Genomic DNA, 13,598 nt, shown 5'->3' on the forward strand with positions numbered 1-13,598 from the left:
TAAAAATTCAACCACGTCCCTTGACGTCCTCTTCCGGACCAAAGATCTCCCGTAAATTATTTTTCGTTTAATTTTTGATACTTTATCTTTCATGTTTTTACTTTCAGAAATGATTATAAAATACTTATATATTATATTTAAATTTGTTTACTCAGAACAAGTCATATATGGTACATATCGAGTTTGTGGTACAGTTTAAACATCCAGAAATAAACGTCAAGGGCCTTACGAAATATATTTAATGTAGTACAAGTGATGAGCTTATCGAGCTGAGTCGTTTTAATCAAATCCAGTTTCACCAATCCAATATCCTATGAGAAATTGTATATTTTAGATTTTGAGATATCGAACCAAAATTTTGCACAAATGCTTTCCTTACCAAGCCTATCATTAGCTGGTACCGCCGATATCGCACTATTATAAAAAAGCTGCCATTCAAACTGATCGTAGAAATCAAGTTCTTATATAGAAAACTTTTTTATATGAAAAGACGTATCCAAGTAAATTGGCATAGCTTGTTCTCCAAGACAACGTTCCAAACTCCGAATATAACTTCCGTTCAGTTGATCGTTCAAACTCAAGTTCTAAGGTCCTTAAGAAACTACCTCAGACTAATTTTTAAAGGAAGCTTTCATGAAAACTAAACATAGACACTAGAGTAAAGAAAGCAGCTAAATCACTTTACAGCTGTGAAAGAATGGTGGGGCTCAAATTGGGACTAAAGCCTCGGGTAACACATTGGCTCTGCACAGCAGTTTTAAGATCGATTATGATATTCGGTATATTGATACCAATAAAAAAATATGAGATAAAGCGAATGGATAGCATACAAAGAGCAGCTACTTAATACATACTTATATGCATCAGTGTAGCTTTCAGAAATAACGCCAAATCAGGCACTAAATGTCATTATACATTTACTGCCAATAGTTGTTCTGTAAGTAACTAGCAGAGAAGTCAGTACTTAGACTGACGGTTTCATCTCTATTGGTCGCCTATACTAAGGAGCCGTCAAAAGTATTTAGTAAGTTCCCCTCCGCATTGGCAACGGCGAATACCGCAGTCGATGGAACGATGAGCTGTACGAGATAAACGACGACATTGACTTAGTTCAGCGGATTAAGAGGCAGTAGTAAATGTTGAAGGAAGTGGAGGAAGAGTAAGACCGCCACTCCGTTGAAAAGACCAGGTTGAGAAGGAGCTGGCTACACTTGGAATTTCCAATTGGCCCCAAACAGCGAAAAGGAAGAACCACTGGCGCGCTGTTGTAAACTCAGCTATAACGCGTAAGCGAAATTTCGAAATCCTACTTATATGCGGTCTCTAATATAGCCTTCCCATCCAAAGAAGAATCACAACAATGAATATATTTATAAGTACTGAAAGCTAAACGGCTTTGAAGTCAATAAAATCTCTTAAGATTTCTTCAAGCATAATGAAAGAATGCCTTGATCTCTTTGTGGATCTAACATCCTATTTCCTATTTCATTGACCGAATATGGGTCAATGTCTAATTGGAAGACGTGGTAGCAGGCTGGTAACAGTATAGAATGGCTAGAAGTAGCCGGAGCATAGGGTTACCAAGAATATCACTATGTCTGCAGAAACTGCCAGAAGGTAGAAGAAGAGGCGAATGCAAAGATTTGTATAGGAAAAGAATCGCAACTATCAGTCGATGTTTCGGAGGTTTCACAGATAAAACTTTCTGTAGTATTGAACTTCATTAGAAGAACAGGGGGGTACAGCAAGGGCATAATGAAGTCAGAGGATTCCAATGGTTTCACAATGGGCCTAGGTGTGTCGTCAGATATCCACTATACCTATCTACCTACCAATACAATGCAAAAATATATACGCAAAAAAAAATAAAAACATTCTGCTTGTGGATTATTTTTATTTCTTTTAAAAAATGAAAAAATATGATATCATTGTAAATGGCCGCCGCCACAGTTGATTGTCATTTGAGCCCTTTTTATGGCATTTTCTATCACACATCCTCACATTCTTAACGGATATTGTCTTTAAGAGCTGCAAGAGTCTGAGGTTTGTTGACATAAACCAGCAACTTCAAAAAGCCCCACAAATAGAAGTCTGGAGCGGTCAAATCAAGCGATCTTGCTGGCCAGTGCAAATCGCCAAAACGGGAGATTATGCGCTCGGGAAATGCATATTTCAGCATATCGGTTGTGGCACGTGCAGTGTGTGCCGTTGCACCGTCCTGTTGGAACCACATGTTTTCCAATCCCAATTCATCAAGTTGCGGCAAAAAGAATTCGTTGATCATTGCTCTGTAGCACTCACCACTCACAGTAACCGTTTGGCCCGCGACGTCTTCGAAGTAAAAAGTTGCGATGACTCCTCTAGCGAAAACAGCACACCATACAGTGACTTTGAGCGGGTGTAATGGCCCTTCGTGGGTTACACGCGGATTTTCAGTGCCCCAGAAGCGTAAATTTTGCTTATTTACGTACCCGCTAAAATGGAAATGGGCCTCATCACACATAATTATTTTTGATGAAAAATCATCTTCCTCTTGGTGGTGATTAAGGATGGCTTGAGCGTATGTTAGACGCGATTGGCGTCGCAGTGCTTCACCAGTAGGCGTCAGATGGCCTGGAAATCTTCGACGAAATTCACGTTGCGCCAAAGTCACCGACCGATTATTGGTCAAATAAATAGTCACCAATAACCCGCGTTCTGGAGCAGTGTAGCGTACCATTGTCTATTTACGTGTATTTCGCATGTGTTTACTACACAAATTGTCAAAACAGAACTGACATTAGAGGTCAATTGCAAAATTTATAGCATCTTCTGATAGGAGGATTACTTTTGCGCCACCCTGTATTTGCAATAAGAAAGTGAGGGAGGGGTTACGTGCAACCTACTAAATGCGAAAATAACCCTTTTTTCTTAGCTACCATTTATATAATATATTTAAATGAATTACGCAGCGCTACTTACGCAACATGGCATTGCATCAGCACATACATATGTCACGTACGAATTTTCGTGTATCGATCGATTCATGAGCGATTATTTTGCGGCGGCGACTTAACTTGCCACAAGTCAAAACGAAAGTGACGGCAACGTTTAATATACTATACATATATTTTTTCGATATTGAATTTAGACTTTCTGAAGCAGAAGAGTTGTGCGTGATTTGAAGGCACGACTAGCTTGTCAATAAGTGGAGTTTTACTGCTGCGTGTAATCCAAAGTACAGCATAAAGTGTGTAAATAACGGTGAATAATATGAGACCCAACCATCCGAAGACACTGTTTTTATTGTATAAATTCACTTTCGTAAAGTAAAGGACCATCATTCGATTGAAGGAAGTGGAAGTGACAACTCTATTGTTTCCGAAATAACTAAACAAAATGCTTCAAATAGTAAGTGAATAAAGTAAAATAGCTAAAAAGTAGCTATCACAATTTTTGATATCTTCAATGTGTTTTTTCAGCTACTGTCAACTTTGCTGTGCCTCCTTTTTACCACTCATGACACTGTCGTGGCAAGTTATATAGACGCACCACACGTTTTCAACGAAGCACCAAATGTTGCTGCATTTGCCACGCCCATACCATGTGACTCGCCGTCCTTGCAGGGTTATGGCGCCGCTGCCTTCGCTAAGCCACTCGTTTTCGCTTCTTACCCTGTTGGTTATGCGCAAGTGCCACAGTACAACTACGCAGCGCCTGCGCCTCCGTTTGTGAAATATGCCGCTCAGCCACGCGTAAAAGTCACCGCCGGCTTGCCTGTAACCACCACATATACAACAGCTGTTGGCTTCGCAGCAGCAAGCGCCAAATATCGGTGCACCACTGGCATTTCCAGCTGCGCCCGCACCAGCCGCATTTGCGGCGCCAACTGCAGCTTATGGCGCAGCGGTGGCTTTTGCTGCGCCGTCACCCTTCTTAGGTCCAGCGAGTTATGCCGCGCCCACAGTGTTTTCCGCAGGCTCCCATTTTAAGAAATTTCGCGCCCCTCTGCCGGTGGCAGGATACTCATACGCCCAGGGTATACCGAACGCGGCGTGGTAGGAAAAGTGGGAATTACAAAGCTTAAGTGTAAATAATTTTTAGTGAAATAAATATGGTTTTTGAGAAATATTGAGTGAATATTTTCTTGTTTCGTATAACTAAGACAAAATATTCGAAAATTTTGTAAAAATTTAGTCGACCATACAGTTATTGAGAGCGATTAAAACGGTTGCATTTTAAGTTATGCGTGCCTACAAGTGCCATTTGGGTTTGAAGGTCAGTGAAGATAACAAAAATTGTTCTTCTCTTTAATCATTTGTCTTCGTAAAAGCCATTTTTTATGACTAAAAGCCCTGTCAATGAAATTAACTTAATATTGACTTTATATATCTTCTTAATCCACATTTCTTGTGTTTATTTGAGCTAATCTTTAAATTGGCTTAAAACCGCAAACATTTATTTAATTTGCCAACAAATCCGAATTTTGCATTGATCAACAGTAATTTACAATGGCATTGCCGTCATCCTAGCCTCAGCAGATCAATTAGTAGTAAACAAAATCGTCAAATCCATAAAATGAACAAATAAACATAATTATAAATTGTTAAAAGCTTTTGAAAGACAATGCGACTGCATATAATTGGACTTAGAGTGAGCGGTGAAGGGAAGTTAATTGGCAGCACAGAAGCGAGAAAAAACAATGTAAACGGCAAAAATGAGATGAGGGAAAAACAAAAAGAGTGTGTAAGTCAAAAACAGCTGATTTTATGGTGAGAAACGCTTCGACAGAAGACACGTCATTTCTTTATATGCAAATAAGCACATACAACGGAGGTGAAATTGCATTAATTGATATATAGGCTTTGAGTCTGTCTTCTTCATGGTAACTGAGGCAAAGCTAACGAAGCCATATCTTTAATATTTTGGAATTAAACAAAGCTAGAACAATTTTTTTTCTTTCCGACATAATTAAGTGCCAAAAAGCAGGGTTATATTGACATTTCGATTCCGAATAGCAGTTACTGAGACAATCATCTGAATCCACTTTCCCAAGGGAGCCTATACGGGCAACAGAAATTCTAGGAACCGGTGCTGTCAAAAGCAAAACAAATAAGAAACAAGTAAGGAAGGGCTAAGTTCGGGTGTCACCGAACATTTTATACTCTCGCATGATATAGTGATAATCGAGATTTCATTATCCGTCATTTACATATTTTTCAAATACCGTATTTGTGTAAAGTTTTATTCCGCTATCATCATTGGTTCCTAATGTATATATTATACAGAAAAGGCATCAGATGGAATTCAAAATAGCGTTATATTGGAAGAAGGCGTGGTTGTGAACCGATTTCACCCATATTTCGTACATGTCATCAGGGTGCTAAGAAAATAACAATTTTTAAAAAAGGCCTGGGTGCAGCTGCCTTCTGCAATTTCTTCCGTAAAATGTAGTGTTTCTGACGATTTTTGTTAGTCGGTTAACGCACTCTAAGTGATTTTCAACATAACCTTTGTATGGGAGGTGGGCGTAGTTATTATCCGATTTCTTCCATTTTTGAACTGTATATGGAAATGCCTGAAGAAAACGACTCTATAGAGTTTGGTTGACATAGCTATAGTAGTTTCCGAGATATGTACAAAAAACTTTGTAGGGGGCGGGGCCACGCCTACTTTTCCAAAAAAATTGCGTACAAATATGCCCCTCCTTAATGCGATCCTTTGTGCCAAATTTCACTTTAATATCTTTATTTATGGCTTAGTTATGACACTTTATAGGTTTTCGGTTTCCGCCATTTTATGGGCGTGGCAGAGGGCCGATTTTGCCCATCTTCGAACTTAACCTTCTTATGAGCCAAGGAATACTTGTACCAAGTTTCATTATGATATCTCAATTTTTACTCAAGTTACAGCTTGCACGGACGGACGACGACGGACGGACAGACAGACATCTGGATTTCGACTCTACTCGTCACCCTGATCACTTTGGTGTACATAACCCTATATCTGACTCTTTTAGTTTTAGGACTTACAAACAACCGTTATGTGAACAAAACAACAACATTGTGTTGCGAGAGTATAAAAAAGTGGAAAGCTTATACTCGTAATACCCTTCACAAATACAAAATATATCATAGAAGATCTAGATTTTGATCAGTCAGCGGCTATATGCTATGTTGGCCCGTAGCCCGTATGCTACGATATTAAGAATGTGATTGCGCTTTTTTGGTAGAACGTTGCTGATTAGTAGGCTTCTAGATCACTTCTTTTTAAACGTGTTTGATGTTCGCGCAGTTTAGAAATATATGTATGTATCTCATTCTGTTGTCCTCTATTTCCTTCCTTACCATAGGAATATCAAGTTATTTATGAATGTTTTCATTACGCATGTTGCACCCGTGATTGTTCTAAGCATTTTAGATTGGAACCTTTGTATTATATCAATGTTGGTTGCACAGGTCGTACCCCACAGTTGAGTGTCATACATCCAAATCGGTTTTATTATTGCATTTTATAACAGGACTTTGTTGTCTAGGTTAAGTTTGGAATTTTTGTTTAAAAACCAATTTAAATTTGCTGCTCTTAATTTCAAGGCAGTTATTTTACTCGCTATATATTTTCGCCAAGTGATCCTTCGATCCTGGTGAATCCCAAGATAAGTTACTTCATTCGCTTGGAGTACTAGGATATTATTTATTTTATCTGTCCGACATGTGTCTGGTCTTAGAGAGAATGTAACAGGCTTACATTTCTGCTCATTAGTATTTATACGCCAGTTGGCTAGCCATTCTTCGACAAAAGTTAAGTGCTGATCTAATACTCTACGGCTTACTAGAGCTGTGTCATCCGCGAAAGTGGATGTCAATACGTTAATAGCTGTTGGAATGTCTGCTGTATATATTATGTACAGAGTTAGGCCTAGCACACTACCCTGAGGTACATCAGCCCTTAATGCTCGTTCTTCTAATATGAATTCTGCTACTTTACCTGTAAATTTCCTTTTTCTTAAATATGTCTCCAAAGTTTCATAGAATTTGTAAGGTAAAATGTTTTTGATTTTCCCTAAAAGGCCTTCATGCTAGACCTTATCGAACGCCTGAGCTACATCTAGAAAAATAGCTGAACAGCTCAAATGTACGTATGAAAATCTATAGCAATGTTTGTGCAGCGCAAATGTAAAATGTAGTAGTATTGAGGCGTGCGCACCACTGATCTAAAGTGAAAAATGTGTGTTTTAGTTAAAACCATAACTTGTAATTTGGATGAAAAAGTGAAAATTTCCCGAATATTTTTTTCAAAAAGTTTTTATTGAAAAAAATTCTTCTTCCAAGCCTTTGGGAATTGTTTCTCAAATACCTGTAAAAAATTTCATGAAGATCGGTTGAGTAGTTCTCGAGAAATCCTTTTAACCGACTTCAAAACACATTTTCGAGAAAAACGTGTTTAAAGACAGCGTACTTAGTCTAGCTAGCCTCGAGCGCACAAGTTTTCAAGGCTGTATCTCCGAAACCATTACTCTGATCAACTTGAAAATTTGGTAAAATATTCTTGACGTTTTGTAGAATTTAATAAGACAATAACTTTTTGAAACCCGTAAATTCATGTAATTCCTTAATTTCCAACAATTTGTTATGTTGTTTTTGAGTATTTTCATATTTCTTTTGCCAAGTCTCGATTATTAACAAAAACAAATAACGCTTCACCGCATTAGGGTCTATTGCCAGCCGAGGAGGGCACATTTCACAAAACGACGTGCTTAGTTCAAGTGTTATGTTGGTTTAACTCTCTCTAAGGCAAGAAAGCCCGTTAACTTCAGGCGCACCGAAAGCTGCAGGGTTTCTTATAACACAACAGGATAAAAAGATCTTTGTCTTAATTTTTTCGGTCAGTTTGCCTAGCAGCCATTTGCTAAGCTACTCCAATCTAAAAAAATTGTTTAAGGATTGTACCGTTGAATGTTAAATTATTCTGTAATCTGTGTCAAATTTCGTTAAGATATCTCGTCAAATAGGAAAGTTTTTCGTACATGGACTTAATCCCGATCATTCAATTTGTATGGCAGCTATAGGCTAGGCTGGTCCGATATCGACGGTCTCGGCAAATATCCGACCGTTATCTCAGAAACAGAGATACTTGTTATATAATCAGACAGACGAACCCGGCTAAATCGACTCTCATCATTAATCTAATCATTTATATTTATATATTTTATAGGGTCTCAGACTTTTCTTCTGGGTGTAACAAACTTCCTGGCAAACTTAATATACACTATTCACTGTATAAAAATAAATATCACTGCTTATGTACATGTCATTTGTCACCACAATTTTTGAACTGATTCCATAAATCGGAAAGCCGGTGAATAAATCTGAACAAACATAAGTGCCTCAGAGCTTCATTCACATGGAAGAAGCAAGACTTTTTGATATCGGAGACAGTTTGATTTTTATCACTACTATAACTTTTGAGTCTGCTACATTTAATCGGAATTAATTTTATTTTATTCGAGTAAAAACAAAATAAGACTTATTTATAAATAATCAATAACTGCGTAATGAAAAAAAAAACTGCAGCTCAACCAGCAGAAGATTATTTTTTTTACGCATGTATATTTGATTTATCCGAGCGGGTATTAGTGTTTGGTCTCTTATGACTATTATAGCCTTGACAGACGGCAGCGTTAATCCGGATTAACGGCATGATTAATCAGATCCAAATTTGTAAGTGACAGACGGCAGCTATGAGAGTTTTTAAGTCTCGTAAACAGCTGATTGTCATTTTTATAATATTTTCAATGAAGATGAATAGAAAAGATAAACATTGCGGTTGTTAGCCGACCAAGTTTTAGGAAACCATTTTATATTACAAAAACGCGTTATTTTTAAAACTGCATCATATCATAAAATTTCTTGTTTTATTATTGAAAATTTGAAAAACAGCTGTGAATGTTGCTTGTTTTTCATTCACAATAGATTAAAATTGGCATTTTTTAACAATGTTGCCAACGAAAATTCAGCTAACTCTCTAAAATTTTGAGGATTAAAAGGGAGTTAGCAACGGAGTTATCTTCACTAACTCTTGAATTAATTCAGATTAATGCAGTTAATCCGGATTAATGCTGCCATCTGTCAATGTTATTGTAAAGCGTTGACAGTTAAAAGAGGTGACTAACGCATTGATTAAATTTTGCTGCATTCCCCGTTGGCCAGCTGGCTTTATGCCTGCGATTTGTTACAACTGGTCTGTTGCAATTATATGCATATAGTTTAGAAATCCAGCTGTCACTTCACGAATCTGACGAAGCTGTTTTCTGTAGCCAAACAACCGGGATTGCGTGTTACCACCCGTGCAGTAGTGTGAACCAATCGATGGATGCCAGTTTGATTAGATATGCAAATTTGAGTAAACTTCAAAATCTTCGTTCCGTGCTTACTAGCCGTTGTAGTTTTTCTTGTTCGTTTCGCACGACACTGAGCGAAGCTGACGCAGCAACTATTCAAATTGATTGGCTTGGAAAAAAAGTTGTCTTAGGTCTTGTGACATTTTTTCCTGCTCTTCGCGTTGCTTTTGTTGTTGCGGTTAAACAAATTTTCTCGAAATTCTTCTGCTCATTCTTCAACGAGTTTAAGCCAAGCCATTTGTTTTTGTTTTTGTTTGATAATTATCATTTTTGAAGCGATCGCGTTGAGCAGCCGACGTTCGGCCACAATTGACCGTGATAAGTGAATTCGTTAGGCATCATTTGTGCGCAGCAGCAACAACAAATGCCAGAGACATAAATATTAACTCTACTTTAGATATTTACTTCGAGTGCATTCGATATAACAATTTTGTATGCTGAGCCACAACGCCAACAATGCCAGCCGTACTCGCGTTTATATGTATTTGTACATTTCTGTGCGTATTTATGGTCATTTGGGCTTTTGTTTTTGTGCGGCGGCACTCATGCACATATAATTATCAGAAAATTCAAATTAGAGTAATCAAAATAGAAGCACGCTTTTACCTTACCACGTAGCGGTTGAGTGGAAGTATTTATGATCGCACACAGATACACATGCGATTATATGTTTTCTGCGAAGACCCATTTGTAACGACGCTGTGCTTTTAACCCTTGTGTGTTACGCTTGCCTAAGCCCATTTTTTGTTCATAAAAGTTGTACTTGAGCTATGCATTTTACAAAATTATAAGCGTCCCAAGTTTGGTTTATAGAGGAGAAATCCAATTTGGCCGTGGATGTTAAGACTTATAATCTAAAAAAAGGATTAATGGATGTCTAACTGTTCGAACAAGTATTAAAATGCTTTTCGAAAATAGTAGTTTCGTTTCGAATTGATTTAAAACTTAAAAAAAGTGCCATCCAAAAAGTGCCATGCCTCTCACTATCAATATTGAGGAAGTTGCGTTGATAACGAGCTTTCAAAAAATTACTCTTGCATTTACGAATTCTATGAAACCAATTTTCGAGTACTTTTTTCACTACAGGGTGCGGCAGGATAACTTCTTACAGGATCATCTAAAGTGAAAAATATGTGTTTTAGTTAAAACCATAACTTGAAACTTGGACGAAAAAGTGAAAATTTCCCGATTTTTTTTTTTTTAAGTTGTAATTGAATAAAATCCTTCTTCCCAGTCTTTAGGAATGGTTCTCAAATACCTGCAAAAAATTTCATGAAGATCGGTTGAGTAGTTCTAGAGAAATCCTTTTAGCCGGCTTCAAAAACACATTTTCGAGAAAAACTTGTTTAAAGACGGCGTACTTAGTCTAGTCCTCTCACTATCAATATTGAGGAAGTTGCGTTGAAAACGAGCTCTCAAATTAAGCGGCACATCTAATGTGAAATTTCGAAAAAATGACTTTTGCATTTACGAATTCTATGAAACCAATTTTCGAGTAATTTTTTCACTAAATTAAATCTTATGTCATGAATAGCACGTAGAATATTAACTTCTAAAGCTTTAAGAAAGCCTGGTTTACTGCTAAAGACCAATGATTTCAAATAAGCCTACAAGTAGTAGTCCAATGGTGTTAAGTCAAAACTTCTTTGAGCCGTTCAGTGTCAAAATTTCTTGAAACAATCGAATCTCCAACCTTTTCTTGAAATAGTTCGGTTTTTGCACGTGTTGTGTGGCACGTAGCTCCGTCTTGTTGTAACCAGATGTTGTCAAGATCAACTGCTTTCCATAAAAAATGACAGTAGTGATGTTTCACACAATAAAGTCACACCAAACTGACACCAGAGCAAAAACCACACCAAACTGACAGCTAAAGCGAATTTAATAGTTGTTCATGAATAATTTTTGGGCTTTCTTCACACCAGATTTGACAGTTGTGTTTATTTACCGCACCACTCAGATGAAAGTGAGCTTCATTGGAGAAAATGATTTTTTTTTTTAAATTGTTATCGTTTTCAAGTTGTTCAAAGGCAAAGAGAGTAAATTCACGGCATTTAAGATGGACCAATGGCTACAGTCCTTGAGCGCGAACAATTTTATATGAATGCAAGCGCAAATCCTTTCTCAAAATTCGCCAGGCTGTGGTTTGAGGCGGTCCCAATTCGTGAAAATGCCTTGAAATCGGCAAATTGCGGCCTTCAGCAATACCTCCCTGAACGGCAGCAACATTTTTACTACTTCAAGCGGTTTTTCGTTTTATTGGCACTTGAACATTATGTACATATCTTGGCAGGTCAAAAACAACCAAAACATTATAACATTAACATTTTTAAACACCGCCGTTTGTCATTTTTTTACTTTCTTTTCGACCGTAGGTCATTGTATAGACAATATCTTCTAGTCGACGTTTTTTATTTAGGTTCATCCACGCAAAAGGCCGAAATCATTAAAACAGTAGACGATCTTGATATAGAACCGCCCAAGATCACGTGTAACTCAAAATTCTCAAAAATTTAATTTTTTTTAGCTGTCAGACTAGATCTTACCTATTTTCCACAAATAGTTTTATGTTGTTTATGGCCGTCCAAATACCTTTCCTTCTTGTGTTTCTTATGTCCGGTTTCATAGTCCATACTTAAGTTGTGCTTAAGATAAAACAAGAAAATATTGTTTTACAGTTCATACTTGAGTTATGCTTAAGTACTTAAAATGGGAGAGTTAAACAGTGCTTAAGTAACAGCTGATTTTTGTTTTGACTTGTTTTGAATTTTCAGTTATTTGCCAAAAGAAGAATAATAAGAAATAAGAAATTATTTTTCGTGAAAAAATATAGAATCGGATTGGGATTTCCACCAGTTCCAATAGGTGCTCCGACTCACTAGCGGTGAAATTCAGGGTTCTTTTGTTGTTTTCATACATTTTAGATATAACTTTCCTCGAAAATTTATGTATTGTCTGTTATTATTTAAATATTTCAAACATATTTTTATGGATGACATTTGTAAAACATATGTTGCCCATAACGTTGCCATATATCATAATAAAAATTTTTAGAAATTAAACATTGACTGTGAAACGCAATTGACTACTCAGTCTGCAAAAATGCTTAGCTAAGATTTTATTTGGGCACAACTTAAGTATGAACTGTGAAACCGGGCACTAATAATCTTTTATATATTTTCCTTAAATTAAATGTTTCATTTCCATACTCATATTCATATTCATTGTTATAATATAAAATATGTACTATTTGCATTCAATTGAAGACTTTATTTAGCATAGTTAGAATGATCTCAAAATGATTGGCGAAAAAACTAGAAGAGTCAATGTTTACAAGCTACAAGTAGACAGGCACAAGTAGTTAGAACTTGATACCAGGTCCAAACCATAATATGCATGCATAAAAACGTCAAAATCAAACCCGAAGCTTCAAGCGAACCATTATTTATGTATTTATGTGGCCCGGTGTTGTGCTGACGGAACATAATTCTCCTTGGTCCAAGCTGGCCGCTTTTAGACGATTGCTTTATTCAAACGGTTCAATTGTAAACAGCATGCGATTTAAGAGTTTGGCATTCCGTAAGGGAGGAGCTGACTGTAGGGGATTCTTAATATTAATCTCACCAAACTCATATCAAAACCATCTTTACCGTCGACCGTTTAGTACATCTTATCGCAAGTGACCACTTTTCATCAAAATTAATCATCCCTCTGGAATGGATAGATTTTGTTGTGCTTAAGCAGCGATTAGCTGTTGGAAATGCGGTCAAATAGATTTCTGTGCTATGTTTATCTCCTGGGTAGTCGACAATTATTAAATAATCGCGCTCTATTTTCAATCTTTAAACTATATTTTTTTACCAATCAGCCTTCCAGAGCGAGGTGCATTTTTGACGTCAAAACTACCGGATCGAAATCGACGAATTTGACCGTGATTGGCTGTTATAGAATCAATAATCATATTCTAGTTAGTCACATTCTAGTTATGTTCATATTCATACTGATAGTAATAGTCATAATATTTTCAAAAACACATACCCTTCATAGTCATTTTCATAATTATGCTGAATCATTTTCACATTCCTTCTTATACTACAACTGAAATCAGTGCTCAATTTTACGCTATATGCATTATATTTCTATATAAAGTTATTAATAAGATTAATGCATATTCTTAAACTGCTAGTTTTTGCTTTCAGAGTTTAATTCTTATTTACACTCT

The 13,598-nt window shown here is 36.8% G+C and overlaps 1 pseudogene; it reads left to right on the plus strand.

Annotated features, from left to right (window-relative positions):
- The first annotated feature begins 3,378 nt into the window (after nt 1–3,378).
- On the plus strand, nt 3,379–4,110 carry LOC126762864 (cuticle protein 12.5-like; annotated as a pseudogene).
- Nucleotides 4,111–13,598: the final 9,488 nt, after the last annotated feature.

This window comes from Bactrocera neohumeralis, chromosome 6 (genome assembly GCF_024586455.1).
Source record: "Bactrocera neohumeralis isolate Rockhampton chromosome 6, APGP_CSIRO_Bneo_wtdbg2-racon-allhic-juicebox.fasta_v2, whole genome shotgun sequence".
In the NCBI taxonomy this organism is placed as follows: Eukaryota; Metazoa; Arthropoda; class Insecta; order Diptera; family Tephritidae; genus Bactrocera; species Bactrocera neohumeralis.